Source organism: Bufo bufo, chromosome 5, assembly GCF_905171765.1.
Source record: "Bufo bufo chromosome 5, aBufBuf1.1, whole genome shotgun sequence".
NCBI classification, from domain to species: domain Eukaryota; kingdom Metazoa; phylum Chordata; class Amphibia; order Anura; family Bufonidae; genus Bufo; species Bufo bufo.
In genome coordinates, this window is record NC_053393.1 from 42,896,125 (window position 1) to 42,917,679 (window position 21,555).

Sequence of the window (21,555 nt, forward strand, 5' to 3'; positions counted from 1 at the left end):
CAACATAGTCCTACACAGCCCCACTCTCAACATAGTCCTACACCGCCCCCCTCATCATACAGTCCTACACCGCCCCCCTCATCATACAGTCCTACACCGCCCCCCTCATCATACAGTCCTACACAGCCCCCCTCATCATACAGTCCTACACAGCCCCCCTCATCATACAGTCCTACACAGCCCCCCTCATCATACAGTCCTACACAGCCCCCCTCATCATACAGTCCTACACAGCCCCCCTCATCATACAGTCCTACACAGCCCCCTCTTCTCATCATACAATCCCACACAGCCCCACTCTCATCATACAGTCCTACACAGCCCCCTCATCATACAGTCCTACACAGCCCCCTCTTCTCATCATACAATCCCACACAGCCCCACCCTCAACATAGTCCTACACAGCCCCCTCATTATACAGTCCTACACAGCCCCCCCTTCTCATCATACAGTCCTACACAGCCCCCCCTCTTATCATACAGTCCTACACAGCCCCCCCTCTTATCATACAGTCCTACACAGCCCCCCCCCTCTTATCATACAGTCCTACACAGCCCCACTCTCAACATAGTCCTACACAGCCCCCCTCATCATACAGTCCTACACAGCCCCCCTCATCATACAGTCCTACACAGCCCCCCTCATCATACAGTCCTACACAGCCCCCCTCATCATACAGTCCTACACAGCCCCCTCTTCTCATCATACAATCCCACACAGCCCCACTCTCAACATACAGTCCTACACAGCCCCCCTCATCATACAGTCCTACACAGCCCCCCTCATCATACAGTCCTACACAGCCCCCTCATCATACAGTCCTACACAGCCCCCTCTTCTCATCATACAATCCCACACAGCCCCACCCTCAACATAGTCCTACACAGCCCCCTCATTATACAGTCCTACACAGCCCCCCCTTCTCATCATACAGTCCAACACAGCCCCCCCCCCTTCTCATCATACAGTCCTACACAGCCCCCCCCCCCCTCTTCTCATCATACAGTCCTACACAGCCCCCCCTTCCTCATCATCCTAGGATTGCTTGATGGGGGAGGAGTGTATTGCTGAGACTAATTTGTATGTTAATAAAAGCTGACTTTGCCTTCATTGGCGCATAGGATCAGACTAAGGTACAGTTTGAATCAGTGTGACGCGGGGGCATACTAAAAGAAATGACAGAATGGAATGGCTTCATTATACTCTATGGACATTCCGTTTGGCTTCATTATAGTCTATGGGCAAACGGAATGTCCATAGAGTATAATGGGAAGCAAAGTATCAGATAATTTGTAGGCAAATCAAAAAAAAAAACTCAACTTATCCTTTACCACAGATCTTCCCCGTGTATAGTAACATCTTTTACAATTGAAAGAACTTTGGATTTTTCCTGTTTTCTATGGAATGACCGGTGAATAGTACAATGGAATGCCCATAGAGTATAATGGGAAGAAAGATGAACCATGGAGTCCAGAACCATATGACATATCAAATAAATCTTTAGCAGGCATACTATCCGAAAACAGTAGCATTGCTCTAAATTAAGATTAGGTGGGATTATCATTATTTTCTATGGAATGACAAGTGTGAATGACACCAAGAATGCCCATAGACTATAATGGGAAGTAAAACATGACTTTGTGTCTGAACCATTCAATATATCAAATAAATCTTTAGCAGACATACTTTTTCTTGCAACTGTATGTGAACCCTTTGGAATGATATGGATTTCTGCACAAATTGGTCATAAAATGTGATCTGATCTTCATCTAAGTCACAATAGACAATCACGGTCTGCTTAAACTAATAACACACAAAGAATTAAATGTTACCATGTTTTTATTGAACACACCATGTAAACATTCACAGTTCAGGTGGAAAAAGTATGTGAACCCCTATACTAATGACATCTCCAAGAGCTAATTGGAGTGAGGTGTCAGCCAACTGGAGTCCAATCAATGAGATGAGATTGGAGGTGTTGGTTACAGCTGCCCTGCCCTATAAAAAACACACACCAGTTCTGTGTTTGCTTTTCACAAGAAGCATTGCCTCATGTAAATGATGCCTCGCACAAAAGAGCTCTCAGAAGACCTACGATTAAGAATTGTTGACTTGCATAAAGCTGGAAAGGGTTATAAAAGTATCTCCAAAAGCCTTGCTGTTCATCAGTCCACGGTAAGACAAATTGTCTATAAATGGAGAAAGTTCAGCACTGCTGCTGCTCTCCCTAGGAGTGGCCGTCCTGTAAAGATGACTGCAAGAGCACAGCGCAGACTGCTCAATGAGGTGAAGAAGAATCCTAGAGTGTCAGCTAAAGACTTACAAAAGTCTCTGGCATATGCTAACATCCATGTTAGTGAATCTACGATACGTAAAACCCTAAACAAGAATGGATTTCATGGGAGGATACCACAGAGGAAGCCACTGCTGTCCAAGAAAACCATTGCTGCACGTTTACAGTTTGCACAAGAGCACCTGGATGTTCCACAGCAGTACTGGCAAAATATTCTGTGGACAGATGAAACCAAAGTCTAGTTGTTTGGAAGAAACACACAACACTATGTGTGGAGAAAAAGAGGCACAGCACACCAACATCAAAACCTCATGCCAACTGTGAAGTATGGTGGTGGGGGCATCATGGTTTGGGGCTGCTTTGCTGCGTCAGGGCCTGGACGGATTGCTATCATCGAAGGAAAAATGAATTCCCAAGTTTATCAAGACATTTTGCAGGAGAACTTAAGGCCATCTGTCCACCAGCTGAAGCTCAACAGAAGATGGGTGTTGCAACAGGACAACGACCCAAAGCATAGAAGTAAAAAAACAACAGAATGGCTTAAACATAAGAAAATACTCCTTCTGGAGTGGCCCAGTCAGAGTCCTGACCTCAACCCGATTGGGATGCTGTGGCATGACCTCAAGAAAGCGATTCACACCAGACATCCCAAGAATATTGCTGAACTGAAACAGTTCTGTAAAGAGGAATGGTCAAGAATTACTCCTGACCGTTGTGCACGTCTGATCTGCAACTACAGGAAACGTTTGGTTGAAGTTATTGCTGCCAAAGGAGGTTCAACCAGTTATTAAATCATAGGGTTCACATACTTTTTCCACCTGCACTGTGAATGTTTACATGGTGTGTTCAATAAAAACATGGTAACATGTAATTCTTTGTGTGTTATTAGTTTAAGCAGACTGTGATTGTCTATTGTTGTGACTTAGATGAAGATCAGATCACATTTTATGACCAATTTGTGCAGAAATCCATATAATTCCAAAGGGTTCACATACTTTTTCTTGCAACTGTACCCTTCAAGTTCAGTGGGATTATTTAAAATTGAGATTAAGTGGGATTATCATTAATTTCTATGAAATGACAAGAGGAATGACACAATGGAATGCCCCTAGACTATAATGGGAAGTAAACTATGAGCTCATTCGCAGGTAAATCTGTGTTATGTAGGGCATTAACCTTTGCCGCAAGTGTTCCCTGTGTAGAGTAGCACATTGTAAAATGAAAATTACCTTGGATTATAACTGTTTTCTAATGAAAGCAAAGGTGAGTGACATAATGGAATGCCCATAGACTATAATGGGTAGTAAAACGTGACTTGGTGTCTGAACTATTTAACATATCAAGTAAATCTTTAGCAGGCTTACTCTTCAAATTCAGTGGGATTATTAAAATTGAGATTAAGTGGGATTATCATTGGTTTCTATGAAATGACAAGAGGAGTGACACAATGGAATGCCCCTAGACTATAATGGGAAGTAAACTATGAGCTCATTCGCAGGTAAATCTGTGTTATGTAGGAAATTAACCTTTTACCGCAAGTGTTCCCTGTGTAGAGTAGCACATAGTTTTAAATTTACAATCTGGGATTAAAGCTGTTTTCTATGGAATAACATGTGAATGACAGAATGGCATGCCAATACAGTATAATGGGAAGTAAAATGTGATTTGGAGTGTGAACCATTCAACATATCAAATAAATCTTTAGCAGACATAATCTCCAAGTCCAGTGGCACATAATAAAGTGGAGATGAAAGGGGATTCAAAGGGTATAATGGGAAGTGGAATAACCCTAGAGAATAATGGAAATTGAATTTTTGAACTAAAGACACAACAGCTTTCCTCCCCCTCACCAACTATAGGCCCAGGACTAGGAATGGGCTCTGATTTTGGGGTGGAGGATACATGGGGGCAACTACGGGTCCATGCACTCTACGGAATTTCCAAGCGGAGAAATTCAGTTCGGATGTTCCAAATGCGTCCCGCCCCGACTGATTTAGTCGGTGCATGAGCAGCGCAGTCATTGCCGTTCCCAATAGCTGGCAGTGCGTTCCGCTCAGTATTCCGCTGAAAGAATGAACATGTTTATTCTTTCGACAGAGAAATTTCCGTAGAACGTTTCACCGCTGAAATTCTGTAGTGTGCATGTGCAGCGGAATCCCATTGATTGCAATGGGACTCGGCTGCATCAAAATTTCCAAGTGTAATTCCTGAGCAGAATTTTACTCGTAAAATGTAGGGGGGAACTGAAGAAACTCTGATAGCATGTTGGTATTTTTGAGAATGAAAACTGACAAGTTTATAAAAAATCTGTAAATACTTTTCGTATTTAAAGGGGTAATCCAGGATTAGAAAAACTACAGTTTTCTTCCAAAAAACAGCACCACACCTGTCCTCTCAGGTTGTGTGTGGTATTGCAGCTCTATCAAAAATAGGAGGGAGGCAAAAACAAAGAAGGGATGGGAAGTGGGGAGGGGTCAAAATAAAAAGTATGCAAATAAACATTGACATTTCTGTCCCAGCAGGAAAAACTTGACACTCCGAGACAAAAAAAAAAACGCAGTGGTAAACAATGGCAGCGCCATAGGGGAGTGTATAGAGTAGCAACGTACATTGTCAGAGAAAAGGGTGAACAAACCAAGAGCAATGTTACAACAAATTGATAAACCTAAAAACATAGGGGGAGATTTATCAAAGTCTGTACAGAGGAACAGCTGACAGTTGCCCATAGCAACCAAACAGATTGCTTCGTTAATTTTTCAGAGGCTTTTTTTTTACAAATTAAAGTTAGGGTCACACTGAGCGCATACGCAGCATATTTGACGCTGCAAGAAATGTGCCGGGCAGCAGAAAATACGCTGTGTATGCGCTAGGAGCAGACACACAGGGCTTTTCTCCGCTGTGTCTGCAGTGAGGTTTGGAGGTGGCCCCGCGCGTCACAGTTACGTTGGTGCGCTCGGCCCGTCTCCGAACCTTACTGCACACACAGGGCCGCGGAGGGAAAGCCCTGTGTGTCTGCTCCTAGCGCATACGCAGTGTATTTCCCGCTGTCCGGCACATTTCTCGCAGCCTCAAATATGCTGCGTATGCGCTCAGTGTGACCCTACCCTAAGGGTGTATTCAAGCGTACTGTATCCTGCACATATTTGATGCTGTAGATTTGACGTTGTGTTTAGTCATTCTATAGAAAACAGCTTTAATCCCAGATAGTTTTAAATTTACAATGTGCTACTCTACCCAGGGAACACTTGCGGTAAAAGGTTAATTTCCTACATAACACAGATTTACCTGCAAATGAGCTCATAGTTTACTTCCCATTATAGTCTATGGGCATTCCATTGTGTCACTCCCCTTGTCATTTCATAGAAACCAATGATAATCCCACTTAATCTCAATTTTAAATAATCCCACTGAACTTGAAGAGTAAGCCTGCTAAAGATTTACTTGATATGTTAAATGGTTCAGACTCCAAATGAAATTTTGCCTCCCATTATATTCTATGGGCATTCCATTATATTCTATGAGCATTCTATAGGAAACAGTTATAATCCAAGGTAATTTTCATTTTACAATGTGCTACTCTACCCAGGGAACACTTACGGTAAAGGTTAATTTCCTACATAACACAGATTTACCTGCAAATAAACTAATAGTTTACTTCCCATTATAGTCTATGGGCATTCCATTGAGTCATTCACCCTCGTCATTCTGCAGAAAACAGTGATAATTCCACTTAATCTGAACATTAAATAATCCCACTGAATTTGGAGAGTATGTCAGCTAAATAATTAAATATGTCAAATGGTTTTGTCTCCAATTCAAATATTACATTTCCATTATTCTCTATGGGCGTTCCACTTTCCTGTTAAAGTCTATGGGCATTCCACTCTGTCATTCCTTTTAGTATGCCCCCCGACGCGCCCTACAATGCTATGTAGTTAGTTTACTGTGGCTACATTCACACGACCTTGTGTTTCCATGGACTTCCGGGTCCGTGCCTTTCTTCTACAAGAGACAGGCCTTGTCCTGTCTTTTGCTGCATCTTGCAGATCACAGACCCGTTGAAGTCAGTGGGTCCGCACCGCCATGCAGAGTTTACACGGCTGGTGCCCGTGTTTTTGTGGACCCGCGGTTTGCAGTCCATAACATGGGCATGCCGCACCACAGTTGTGTGAACGTGGCCTAATCCTGCTGCCATATTCCCTGTAACCTACAGACTGTTATCTATATATGTGGGGGTAACTTAATGTTATGCTTTTTTACTGAATAAAAATGTTAAAATTATAATCCAGGCCTTGATATTTTCTACAGTACAGAATTAAAATCTGCCTGTTTTACTGTCTTGTAATTCATAAAAAATTCAATAAAATCGTATTGTTGAACAAAAAATGTTTTCTGTATATTTTTATTCAGTTATCAATATTTTTTTTGTTAACTATTTGCTGGCGTTCTTCTGGTGACTCCAGAAGCTGTAGTTTCACTATAAGGCCTATTGAACACGAAAGTTTTTTTTTTTTTTTCCGTTTACGTTCCGTTTTTTTGCGGAACCATTCATTTCAATGGATCTGCAAAAAAAAATTGGCAGCTACTCCATATGCCTCCCATTTCCGTTTTTTCCGTTCCGTTCAAAGATGGAACAGTCCTATCCTTGTTCGTTATGTTCTATCAGGGGCCAGCTGTTCCGTTCAGCAAAAAAACTGAATGCACACGGACGTCATCCGTATTTTTTGCGGACCGCAAAATACAGAAAAAGCCATACGGTCGTGTGCAAGAGGCCTAACACAGTCGTCACTCCGCTGTCTGTGATGCGTGTGTCCGGGGCTGGCGTCCCGACCACAAATAGAAGAAGAAGACCAACACTCGCAGATCAATCTGTGAGTGCCGATCCTCTTCTTCCTCTACCCAGTAGCTGTAGGGCGGCTGTTATTGTGGAGGAAGCAGATTAGGGCTGCAACGATTAATCGACTATCGATAATATTCGATAACTGGATTCGTTGTCGACGAATCCAGTTATCGAATAATCGCAGATTCATTGCTATGCGGGCGGGCGGTTTACTTTAAATCAGCGCATCTTTATTTTACCTTACAATGAAGTTCCAGTAACGGGCAGAGCGGGCGGCGGCGTAACGTCACTCACGTGACGCGCCTGCTCCGCCTCCTTCATTCATAAAGTGGGCGGAGCAGGTGCGTCACATGAGTGAGTGACGTTACGCCGCCGCCCGCTCTGCCTGTTACTGGAGCTTTATTGTAAGGTAATAAAGATGCGCTGAGTAAAAGTTACTGCCAGAATAGTCTGCTGTGGGAAGCGGGGCCGGGGCTGTTATGGGGAGGGGGATCTGTGTATGGCACTGTTATGGGGAGGGGGATCTGTGTATGGCACTGCTATGGGGAGGGGGATCTGTGTATGGCACTGCTATGGGGAGGGGGATCTGTGTATGGCACTGCTATGGGGAAGGGGATCTGTGCACTGTTATTGGGAAGGGGATCTGTGCACTGTTATCGGGAAGGGGATCTGTGCACTGTTATGGGGAGGGGGATCTGTGCACTGTTATGGGGAGGGAGATCTGTGCACTGTTATGGGGAGGGGGATCTGTGCACTGTTATGGGGAGGGGGATCTGTGCACTGTTATGGGGAGGGGGATCTGTGCACTGTTATGGGGAGGGGGATCTGTGCACTGTTATGGGGAGGGGGATCTGTGGATGACACATATAGCATAAGATCCCCCTACCCATAACAGTGCACAGATCCCCCTCCATAACAGTGCCATCCACAGATCCCCTCCATAACAGTGCCATCCACAGATCCCCTCCATAACAGTGCCATCCACAGATCCTCTCCATAACAGTGCCATCCACAGATCCCCTCCATAACAGTGCCATCCACAGATCCCCTCCATAACAGTGCCATCCACAGATCCCCTCCATAACAGTGCCATCCACAGATCCCCTCCATAACAGTGCCATCCACAGATCCCCTCCATAACAGTGCCATCCACAGATCCCCCCCCCATAACAGTGCCATCCACAGATCCCCTCCATAACAGTGCCATCCACAGATCCCCTCCATAACAGTGCCATCCACAGATCCCCTCCATAACAGTGTCATCCACAGATCCCCTTCATTACAGTGCCATCCACAGATCCCCCCCCCATAACAGTGCCATCCACAGATCCCCCCCCATAACAGTGCCATCCACAGATCCCCCCCATAACAGTGCCATCCACAGATCCCCCCCCCATAACAGTGCCATCCACAGATCCCCCCCCATAACAGTGCCATCCACAGATCCCCTCCATTACAGTGCCATCCACAGATCCCCCCCCCCCAATAACAGTGCCATCCACAGATCCCCCCCCCAATAACAGTGCCATCCACAGATCCCCCCCCCAATAACAGTGCCATCCACAGATCCCCCCCACCCCATAACAGTGCCATCCACAGATCCCCCCCCCAATAACAGTGCCATCCACAGATCCCCCATAACAGTGCCATCCACAATTTGTTTTAATCTGGCCTTTGAACATAATTTTTAAAGTAAAATCATATAAACCTGAAAAATGTTTTGTAATTTTGGTGTTTTTTCCTGATTAATCGATTAAATTATTGACAACTAATCGATTATTCAAATAATCGTTAGCTGCAGCCCTAAAGCAGATGAAATTATGGAAAGGATGACTGAGCTATCAACGACCTCATCTCCCAGCAGGACGACGTTACCCCTGACAGTGACGTCACCCTGATTTCTTGCCTCTCCTCCTCTTCCCACAGAGTTTTCTGTTTGCAAACATCTCTGCCGTCAGTGCCCGCGTCCCATGTGTCTGCTGCAGCTGCCAACCCTAAACAGCCAGACATCATCTCCTGCACCTGGTCTGTCATGGTCCATATTCTACTACCACCAGTGCCTCTACCATCCCATTATACTGCCAGACAACCTCTCCTGCTGCCTTTCCTGCATCATGTTCCTTAGGGTCCATTCCCACGTCCGCATGAATGGATCCACATCTATTGCGCAATTTTGTGGAACGGTAGCGGACACATCCATTTCAGTGGGGCCGCAAAAGATGCGGACAGCACACTGTGTGCTGTTCGCTTCCGCAGACTAAAATAGGCATTTCTATCATAGTGCCGGCCATGTACGGTCCGCAAAATGCAGAAAGCACATGGCCGGTGTCAGTGTTTTGCGGATTCGCAATTTGCAGACCGCAAAACACTTGCAGACGTGTGAATGTACCCTTACTGTACTGCCACTGATGTCACCTCTCCACTGCTACTTCCAGACATCTCCTGCGGTCTTCTCCGCCCTGATCCATTCTGTACTGCTAATGTTGGCTTAATAAAAAAAAATAAAAAAAATTCTGTGTATACATCATTCCGGCATCTGCCCGCCCCAAAGGGATCATTTTTGGATAGCGTTTTAAAAAATAAAAGCCATTTATTCTTAATTTTTAAACCACAATCGTGCACACCGCTACCAAATTTTTCTTTGAAATAACACCAAACCTGTTGCATTTGCAACTCCCCAAAAAGCACCACAACATGCATCTACCCCAAAAAGGGACAATTATTGCAGAGTTTTTTTATTTTATTAAAAACACATAAAAAACCTGCCAGTGCAGTGTGTCATTGAACAGGCTGTTTGTTACCAGCGGCTCCATTCGTTGACCCATAGCCATATGTGGTGCTCTCACTTTAACAATTCTTGGATCTTTGGCGTTTAAGAGCTAGAAATGGGTGGAGAGAGTCATCAACGCCCTCGGTGTCATACACCCCTTTTAAAGGGAGTCTGTCACCTAATCTGAGCATTTTAGACCGCTCAGATCATGTAATAGACTGTTTGGCCCCCATTACAATGGTACCTCTCTTGTCTGTGCCCCTCGTCCAGATTGTGAAAAATACACTTTATAAACTTATGCAAATTAGGTTCAGCAAGTACCCAGGGGCGGCATTACTGCCGCAAGTGCCCAGAAAACCATACCTCTTTCAGCCCTCTAGCCCGCCCTTCTTTCCTACTATCACGTCCTCCTTTGCCTCTCAGATCTCGCGCGTGCGCCGCTCCACGGTTGGCCCGCACTGCTCTGCCCATTATGGGCAGAGGAACAGCTAATTACGTAATTCAATGCTGGCATGCCGCATAATACAAGTGTATGGCCAGCAGAACGGAACCCTCGGAGCTGGCCATATACTTGTATTATGCGGCATGCTGGCATTGAATTACATGATGGATTCCATGAGAACTGAATCCATTACGTAATTCACTTACACCCCGAATCCCAACTGAAACCTGCCAAATAGCAGGTTCGCTCGACTCTACCAGGTAGGTTTAGAGTAGGATCTGCCTGACTGAGACCACCTTGGCGCGGGTAGGCGGGCACAGATGTGTTTTGATCAAAATATATTGGCTGTATGTTTTAGATTTCATCATATCAGAGTGAGGACTTAGTCCATATATAATGCTTGCATCTATTGTGTTTTCTGTGATTTATATTTTTTTTTTTTCATAAATGTAGCCATGATCATCCGCATATTCAGTTATCATATCGTGCAGGATGTTTTTATCTTTGTTTTTTTATCTTTTCTCTGCTGCTTTGCATTGACCTACTGTATCTATAATGCTTTTAATGTGCAAAGCCATATCCTGCAGAAGCGTAAGTCGAGGTTTAAACTACAAATTACTGCACAAGATTGAAAAAATAATGAATTCATCTTTAGAAGGGCTCATGCACACAACCGTATGTTTGTTCCGCATCCGATCCGTGTTTTTTTTACAGATCGGATGCAGACCTATACATGTCAATGAGGCTGCAAAAGACACGGACAGCGCACCGTGTGCTGTCCGCATCAGTAAGTCCGTTCCGCGACCCCCGAAAAAAAAAAGGACATGTTCTCTTCTTGTCTGTTTTGTAGATAAGGATAGGACATTTCTGCAGGAATAAAAAAATTAAATAAAATTGCGGCATGGGATTTGCAATTTGCGAACTGCAAAACACGGCCGTGTGCATGAGCCCTAGGGTATTTTTCATTGAAAAGTCAATAATAAATACTAGCATGACTATCCATATATAATTCTGATTCGGATTTACATGCTATTTTTATTGTGCATCAATACTCTATCCTTTTTATTGTGTATTAATATTCTATAATTTATAATTAAAGACAGTGTTATTATACACTGCTCAAAAAAATAAAGGGAACACTTAAACAACACAATGTAACTCCAAGTCAATCACACTTCTGTGAAATCAAACTGTCCACTTAGGAAGCAACACTGAGTGACAATCAATTTCACATGCTGTTGTGCAAATGGGATAGACAACAGGTGGAAATTATAGGCAATTAGCAAGACACCCCCAATAAAGGAGTGGTTCTGCAGGTGGTGACCACAGACCACTTCTCAGTTCCTATGCTTCCTGGCTGATGTTTTGGTCACTTTTGAATGCTGGCGGTGCTTTCACTCTAGTGGTAGCATGAGACGGAGTCTACAACCCACACAAGTGGCTCAGGTAGTGCAGCTTATCCAGGATGGCACATCAATGCGAGCTGTGGCAAGAAGGTTTGCTGTGTCTGTCAGCGTAGTGTCCAGAGCATGGAGGCGCTACCAGGAGACAGGCCAGTACATCAGGAGACGTGGAGGAGGCCGTAGGAGGGCAACAACCCAGCAACAGGACCTCTACCTCCGCCTTTGTGCAAGGAGGAACAGGAGGAGCACTGCCAGAGCCCTGCAAAATGACCTCCAGCAGGCCACAAATGTGCATGTGTCTGCTCAAACGGTCAGAAACAGACTCCATGAGGGTGATATGAGGGCCCGACGTCCACAGGTGGGGGTTGTGCTTACAGCCCAACACTGTGCAGGACGTTTGGCATTTGCCAGAGAACACCAAGATTGGCAAATTTGCCACTGGCGCCCTGTACTCTTTACAGATGAAAGCAGGTTCACACTGAGCACATGTGACAGAGTCTGGAGACGCCGTGGAGAACGTTCTGCTGCCTGCAACATCCTCCAGCATGACCGGTTTGGCATTGGGTCAGTAATGGTGTGGGGTGGCATTTCTTTGGAGGGCCGCACAGCCCTCCATGTGCTCGCCAGAGGTAGCCTGACTGCCATTAGGTACCGAGATAAGATCCTCAGACCCCTTGTGAGACCATATGCTGGTGCGGTTGGCCCTGGGTTCCTCCTAATGCAAGACAATGCTAGACCTCGTGTGGCTGGAGTGTGTCAGCAGTTCCTGCAAGACGAAGGCATTGTTGCTATGGACTGGCCCGCCCGTTCCCCAGACCTGAATCCAATTGAGCACATCTGGGACATCATGTCTCGCTCTATTCACCAACATCACGTCGCACCACAGACTGTCCAGGAGTTGGCAGATGCTTTAGTCCAGGTCTGGGAGGAGACCTCAGGAGACCATCCGCCACCTCATCAGGAGCATGCACAGGCATTGTAGGGAGGTCATACAGGCACGTGGAGGCCACACACACTACTGAGCCTCATTTTGACTTGTTTTAAGCACATTACATCAAAGTAGGATCAGCCTGTAGTGTGTTTTTCCACTTTAATTTTGAGTGTGACTCCAAATCCAGACCTCCATATGTTGAAAAATTTGATTTCCATTTTTTTATTTTTGTGTGATTTTGTTGTCAGCACATTCAACTATGTAAAGAACAAAGTATTTCAGAAGAATATTTCATTAATTCAGATCTAGGATGTGTTATTTTTGTGTTCCCTTTATTTTTTTGAGCAGTGTACTATATTTGTGGTCCAGATATAAGAGTGCCCGTTCACTTTGATACAATAATGGGATTATGTAACTGGAGCCAAGGCATTCCCAGTACTACCTCTACTGGTAAGTTTTTAAGAACCAACAGGGAGCATATTTCAGAGTGACACCCCCCCCCCCCCCCCCACAGTCAAGGATATCTCAGGGGTGGAATACTTCATGGTACCACCCACCAGGGGGGTGGAATCGATAGCCATGATGTGGATGGGAGTGGGTAGTGTCAAAATCGGAATACCCAACCCTAATGCAAATTTCTGATCAATAAAGTTGGCAGCAGAACCAGCGTCGATAAAAGCATTACCAGAACATTTGTTATTTCTAATAGAGACAGTAATAGGTACTAATAACTTACTCTTGACCACGTTAGGAAATACCTGGTTCTTAAGCTCTCCCGTCTTGGTAGATTTACCGGAGGAAGGTTTCTTGGAGCACTCAGATCCAATGATCTGAGTCTCCACAATAAAAGCAAGCCCCTCGTCGGCGACGCTGATCTCTACAACCCGACCTGCATGGGTTCCTCAAAAGAGAAATCGGCTCTGCTCATACGACAGATCTCTGGCTGGACCACATCCTGGGGAAAAAGCAAACGTTCCTGCCGTCTCTCCCTAACACGTCTGTCAAGTCGAACAGCGAGTGTCATAGTCTCTTCCAATGTCTCAGGAAGCTGATAGTTAACTAATAGGTCTTTAAGATTCTCGGACAAACCGGACCTGAACTGGCTTTCAAGGGCTGGTTCATTCCAGCAAGAGGGAACACACCATCGTCTGAACTGGGTGCAATACTCTTCAGCAGGTTGATCTCCCTGTACCAAAGCTTTATGAGCGGTTTAAGCTACTATGGCCCTGTCATCATACAAGGTTCCCAGGGCCTGAAAGAACCCCTTGACGGAACTGAGACAACTAGCGTCGGAAGGCAAGGAAAAAAGCCAATCCTGGGGGTCCCCCTGTAATCGGGAGATAACTATGCCCACTCGTTGGCTCTCAGGGCCAGATGACAAGGGGCGTAATCTGAAATAAAGCTTACAGTTTTCTTTGATAAGAAAGAAACTTTTTACGCTCACCAGAAAATGGTTCCGGAAGCTTAATCTGGGGCTCCATATGATGACTAGATGAATGCGGAGTGGAGGCACTCTGTCCTGACTCATGTAAATGAAGTTTCTCCCCCAATTCCTGAACCATCTGAGTCAAAATAGAAACATGCTCCATCAGGGTAACCAAAGGATTCATGGTAACAGTGGTAATTTGGCCCTGTTATTCTGTCACACACCCAGGGGGTGGGGAAGTGACCACTGAGCTCAACCCGCGCCCCTGTCCCTGCCTACTTGCCTCGCAAGTCATAGTGACAAGGGACAACTGGTCGACAAACCTTCAGCTAGGATAAGTGCAGGGAAGACAGACAATACATGCAACAGAGTAGTCAAACAAGCCGAGTCAGAAACCAAGAGAGCAGCACGGTACCAGAGGAGCAAGTAGAGGATCGTCAGGAGAAGCCGAAGTCAGAACCAGGAGGAAACGCCAAGACCAAGGGATGAGATGGACAGGTAATCAGAAGACAAGCAGGACCAACAAACCAGGTAAGTAATATCGCAGTAAGGACCTCAATAACAGGCAATCTGTGGCCAGCAGATTGCCTGTTTAAAAAGGGCACTAGTGGAGTCATGTGACGTGGCCAGCGTCACATGACTCCTGAGTTCCAATACAGCCGAGCGCCGAGTGATCAGCTCGGCACTCAGTCCCAGTGTGATTACCACGGGAATGGGCAACGCCGGGCGCGCTGATGACGCGAGCATGCCTCGGCTATCTCCGCCTCCTGGAACCACGCACAGAGCGCATCGTGACAGTCATGAAGTACAATATGTGACGAGAAAACAATCTCAAAATGGCCTGGATAAGTAAAAGTGTTTTAAAGTTATCACCACATAAAGTGCCACATCTCAGATTTGCTAAAAATGGCCTGGTCCTTAAGGTGAAAAATGGCAGGGTCCTGAAGGGGTTAAACACCAAGAAAATAGGGGATATCCTTGTCGATGGCACACTACCAGATTTCCAGGCATTGCACAGTGCTTCTATCTCCATGACGCAGTTGACTTATAATCAGATAGCCCTAGGCTTCAGGACATTCCTGAAACTAGGCCCACTGCCACAAGAACTTACTTGGCTGGAATGGCTATTTGCACGACGTTCCCCTGTTCCTAAACTTCTTTTATATAAGGAACTGATTATACTTCCCCTGAACTCCCGGCTACATTGTATCAGGGCCTGGGAACAAGAACTAGGCTAGACCCTTGCCCCCTTGGAAATCTCCCAGGTATACAAATAAAGCTGTGGTCCCTCTCGGTGCACTGGCATAACTATAGGGGTCACAGCGGTTGCGAGCGGGCCACTAAGCCAGAGGTCTAATGGGGGAGTCTGGAGGTCTGACTGGGGGGTCTGGAGAGGTCTGACAGGGGGGGGTCTGGAGAGGTCTGACTGGGGGTCTGGTGGTCTAATGGGGGTCTAGAGGTCTAATGGGGGTCTAGAGATCTAATGGGGGTCTGATTTTCGGTCTGGACGTCTGATTGAGGGTCTGGAGGTCTAATGGGGGTCAGATATGGTGTTATGGGGGTCAGGTGTGGCGGTCTGGAGGTCTAGTAGGGGTCTAGGGACGTCTGATTGAGGGTCTGGAGGTCTAATGGGGGTCAGATATGGTGGTCTGGAGGTCTAATGGGGGTCTGGAGGTCTAGTGGGAGTCTGGAGGTCTAATAGGGGTCTAGGGACGTCTGATTGAGGGTCTGGAGGTCTAATGGGGGTCAGATATGGTGGTCTGGAGGTCTAATGGGGGTCTGGAGGTCTAGTGGGAGTCTGGAGGTCTAATAGGGGTCTAGGGACGTCTGATTGAGGGTCTGGAGGTCTAATGGTCAGATATGGTGGTCTGGGGGTCTAATGGGGGTCTGATATTTGGGTCTGGAGGTCTGATATGGGGGTCTTGAGGTCTAATGGGGGTCTGGAGGTCTTATCTGAGGTCTGATATTGGGTCGGGGTCTTACATGGAGTTCTAATGGGGGTCTGATCTGAGGTCTAAAACTGGGGTCTTATATGGGGTCTGACATAGAGGTCTAAAGGGGGTTTGGTCTGAGATGGGGGGGATCTCATTTAGGGTTTTATATGGGGGTCTGATCTGTGTGGTACCAGTATTTTCAGGGGGACTGTTTCTGCAGGAAAGTATTGGGAAGCACAGTGGGCACAGTATTGGGGTGGCATTATAGGGTGTTGAGAAGGTGAGGAGGAGGAGGATGGAAAAGTAGGAAAGTTAGATGTCTGTTTGTTAAACTCTGCAGAGACGAGGCGCGGATCAAAGAAGTCACCATCTGGTATAACAGGAGAAGAAGAAGAAAGAGGATATCTACATCAGAGAAAAGAAGTCACTGGATGTAAGAGGTACATATGTGGCGCTGTATGACCCTGTATGTCTGTAGCGCTGTATGTAATGTTTTCCAAGTATGTCTTTAAAGGGGTTGTCAGTTTTTTTTTGTATGAGAGCTGCCTTCTCTGCTCTGTTTACCTGCTCATCACTGTGTAACACCCCAGAGTTGTGTTACTACACGGCTCTACCCTGCTACTATTTTCTAAGAGCCTTTATATTCTCATCAGATATGATTTACATTATGTCTTCCACAAATGTGCATACAAAATCTATGTTAAAAACAATTGTTCATGTAATTTGCCTGGTTACCAGCAGGTGGCAGCAACTCATTGGCAAGTACAGTTTAGTGAATCTAAGCTGGAATGAATTATTCCAGCTTAGCTCCCCCTCTGTGGAGAGGTGGGCTGGTTCCACACCCTTCAGCATGGGTGGAGAAGGAAGTTAGAGAGAGTGCAGCCCACCCCCTGATAGTGGTAGTGTGTGTGTGTGTGTGTGTGTGTGTGTGTGGAGCTCCCCTGCATAGGAAAGACAGCAAGGACCTAGTCTTGGCTGAGACTTGGCCATATACCCAGTCTCAGCACCGCCAGCTCAGCTGGATGAAAAATGCAGAAACTACAGACCACCTTCAGAGTTCCAGGAAGAAAGCATCCCCTGAGAATCCATCTGTGAGATAGGTCCAGTGCCTAGGAGAAGCCTATTCCTCCTCAGCTAGTCTGTGCCCACAAAGCAGAAGTAACAGATAAATACAGAAGCTAATCCTGCCACAGTTACAGAGCTACCAAGCAGACGTTTTATCCTGCAAGCTCCACATTTATAGCAGAAGTACCCATACCTGCCAATGATTGCCAAAACCTGCTGGGACCAAGAGATCAAAGCTGTATACCGCTTGGATGCAAGTTATTTCAAGTAAAGCAACGTTTAACCTTCATCTGAAGGCCTGGACATAATTTATTCAGCAAATTTCCTCTATTACTCCTACTATCACTACACTCAAATTTATTGCAAGTGAGCCAGGAGTTCGGCCGTACCCAGGTAGGAGACACCATAACACAACTAACATCAAGCTATAGAGACATTATAGGCCATTACACCACTCTGGCATTCCTAATGCAACTGCAAATGCTACGGCGAGCAGGTGAGCAGAACAGAGAAAGCAGCTCTCATATGAGTGCTGCACTCTCTTCAAATAGCTGATCTTCGGGGGTGACGGAGGACCCTGGCTGATCTGATATTGATGACCTATCCTGAGGATAGGTCATCAGTAGTAAAAAGAGGACAACCTCTTTAACAGTAGGACTGGAGGGAAGGGGGGGGGGGGGGCATTTCAATATTTGCCTTGGGCAGCAGAAAAGCTAGGTGCACCAGCGCTGAGTGAGGGGGGTGGGGGCAAGCTGAACTCTTGCATCAGGGCCCATGAGCCTTTAGCTACGCCCCAGTCTCGGTGCATTACACTACAGGAGACTAACTATAAATTGACGCTGGTCACTGTTACAAAACACCTGTTGTCTTGCATAGCATCAATGCCTCTATACCTGATCTATGCTGGCGGCGGCGCTGTCTCTCCTGTGTAGGTACTTATGTCCACCTCTGGTGGGATTGTGCCCTCATAAAACCATTTTGGCAAAGGGTTGGAGAGATAATAGCTAAAGTCTGCCCGGGTACCCCATCCCTGACCCCAAGAATTCTGTTTCCGCCACACTTTAATAGACAGCTCTGGGCCACTCTGGTGGTAGCTGCAAAAACACTGATCCCACTTCACTGGAGAGACACTACTACCCAGGGCCGGCGTCAGCACCCAGCATACCCGGGCAAGTGTCGGGGCCCACTGCATAGTGGTGTACCAAAGGGGGGGTCAGTCCACCCCGGGTGCCAGCTCTTAGGGGGGTGCTGGGCAGGCTGCTATGAGCGCTTCCATCAATACAGATAGAAGCGCTCATTGCTGGAGTGCAGGGGAGCCAACGGTCCTTCTATTCACTAACCACAGCTCCTTCTCTCCTCCAGACCCAGCCCAGCGGTGACGTCATGACGTGTGTTTTACTGCTGCAGTGGGCCGGAGGAGAGAAGGAGCGCAGGGAGATCAGCTGCTGTTAGTAAATCAATGGACTGCCAGCTCCCCTGTGCTCCAGCAATCGTAGGTATGTGAGGGGCCACTGGGAGGTCATTATACTGTGTGAGGGCCCCTTAGACAGTATAATAAACTCCAGTGGCCCCCCCACACACAGTTTAATGACCCCTAGGGCCCCCCATTTAGTATAATGATCCCCAATGACCCTCCATTCAGCATAATGACCAAAGAGCCCCCATACAGTATAATGACCCCCAGTGCCCTCTCCATACAGTATGACCCCCAGTGAGGGGGCGACTGGGGGTCATTGAACTGTGTGGGGACCACTGGGGGGTCATTATACTGTGTGTGGGGGCATTAGGGGGTCATTATACTGTGTGGTGGGGCATTGGGGGAGTCATTATACTGTGTGAATGGCCACTATTGGTCATAATACTGTATGGGAGCCACTGGGGGTCACTATACTTTCTGGGGGTTACTGGGGTTCATTATATGGTGTGGGAGCCATAGGGGGACATGTAAATGTAAAAAAATGCCACAAGGGGGCCCACTGAGATTTATTGCCCAAGGGCCCTCATGAACCTAGAGCTGGCCCTGCTTCTTCCCCCCTCGTTTTCCCAATGGATCCACAAAGTAGCCCAAATCTCCCGCATGGAAGAGCTCAGCTATATAGCAATACGCAATCACCCTAAGTTTCACAAACTTTGGAATGCCTGGAGGGAGTTCATGTCTGCACTAACCGTTGACTTTTCGCCATGACCTTACGCAAATGTTTATAGTGGATTGCAGTGTCTGCGGCACAGGCTGGGACTCTAGAAAAGCACTACAGGCGACTTAATCGCAATTGGTGCTCGTCTGGGCTTCTGGTCCTCTTCGTCAAACTTGAGCTAAATTTTGCATTGATGTGGAATGAATAAGGACTTTGTCATTCTGTTATTCTGCCATCTCACCCGGAGGTCATGTTTGCCTCTGGCCTGTTGCGGCTGAGCATTCTTTTCATTATTCGTCACTATACCTTAATATTTAGTTCTGTTTGTTTTATGTCTGCAAAAAATTCAGTGGACCTTTGTCACATGTGATGTCTAAACATGTCTTATGTCCTAATATAAACTCAATAAAAAGAAATTTGCAGCAAATGGTCAGTCTGTCTGGTTTTGGTGATAACCAAGTTTGGCTTTTTCCCTTAAAAACACATTCTTCTTCAAATCTTATGGTAACTATGGAAAATTACCAGCTTCTCATTATTAGCTAGAAAGTCCCAAAAGTCTCCCAGCATTCATTAACTCTTTCCACAGTGCTGTGCAAATGAGCAGGATATATATGACAACATACATATAATATGCAGTTACACAGTATTAAACAGCATGTTAACCCTTTAACCTGTTCCGGACATAGGGTGTTCCGGTACGCCCTGATTTCCTGATACTTAAGGACACAGGACGTACCGGTACGTCCTATGTATTTCCGATCACCGCCACTCGGCGGGCGGTGATCGGAACCTGGTGCCTGCTCAAATCATTGAGCAGGCACCTTGGCTAAATGCGAGGGGGTCCTGTGACCCCCCCCCCCGTGTAGGCGATCGATTTTTTTGGGGTGCAGGCAGTTTTTCTTTTTTGTGTGTGCGTAGCTGACTGTGGCCGGCACTCTTAGCGTCCGGCCACTGTTAGCGCATCACACACCCCACCGCTGATCAACTTCGGATGGTTGATCAGGGATTTTGAATTTTTATTTTTATATAATTTTTACCCCTTTTTTTTTTAGTTAGTCTTTTTTTTTTTTTCTGTTAGGTTTAGGGTGAGCTCGCGAACACCCGTACCCCCACACATACGCACACCAAATAAAGATTTACACACACGCAGACACACACTCCCCTACGGCCCGCCGGATGTTCTCAGCCGAGGAGGCATACGCCCAGCTTGCCTCCGAGTCCGAGAGTCCCAGTGAGGACGAGGATGACCCCACTTCCCTTTTGTTCTCCGCATCCTCCTCATCATCTAGCAATGATGATGAGCCCCCAAGGCGGCGGAGACGAGCTCAACACCCAAGCTCCTTTTTGGCTAGACCCGGTGGCTGGACCCCGGTCAGTGCAGCTGAGATGAGGACATTTTGGGGCCTCGTGCTGCATATGGGCCTAGTCAAGAAACCTAGTGTCAGGCATTACTGGAGTGGGGACATCCTCTACCAGGCCCCACTTTACAGTACGGCCATGACACGCTCCCGGTTTGAGGCCATCCGGAAATGCCTGCATTATTCAGATAATGCAGCATGTCCCCCCCCTCAAGGTGATCCTGCCTATGACTGCCTGTACAAAATCAGGCCGGTCATCGATCACTTTGGGGCCAAATTTGTACAGGCCTATGTACCTGGAAGGGAGGTTGCGGTGGATGAGTCTCTCATTGCGTTCAAGGGGAGACTCCTTTTCCGCCAGTATGTTCCCTCTAAGCGTGCGAGGTATGGTGTGAAGCTGTACAAACTTTGTGAGAGTACCTCAGGGTACACTTAAAAGTTTCATGTGTACGAGGGGCGAGATTCCCGTATTCAATCCCCAGAATGTCCCCCCACTCTCGGTGTTAGCGGGAAACTTGTGTGGGACCTTATGCACCCACTGCTGGATAAGGGTTACCACCTGTACGTGTATAACTTTTATACTAGTATCCCCTTGTTCCAGTCCCTTGCCGCCAGATCCACGTCCGCTTGTGGGACCGTGCAGAAAAATCAAAGCGGCCTCCCTGCCCTCCCCCTCCAGGTACCTATCCCCAGGGGTGAGACCCGTGCCCTTACCACTGGAAACCTGTTGCTGGTCAGATCTAAGGACAAGAGGGATGTCTTTGTATTGTCCACAATTCATGGTAACGGCATCACCCCTGTCCCTGTGCGAGATACCGCGGCAACGGTCCTCAAGCCCGATTGTATCGTCGACTACAATCGGTATATGGGAGGAGTTGATCTCTTTGATCAAGTCCTCAAGCCATATAACGCCATGCACAAAACCCAGGCATGGTACAAAAAAGTTACGGTCTACTTG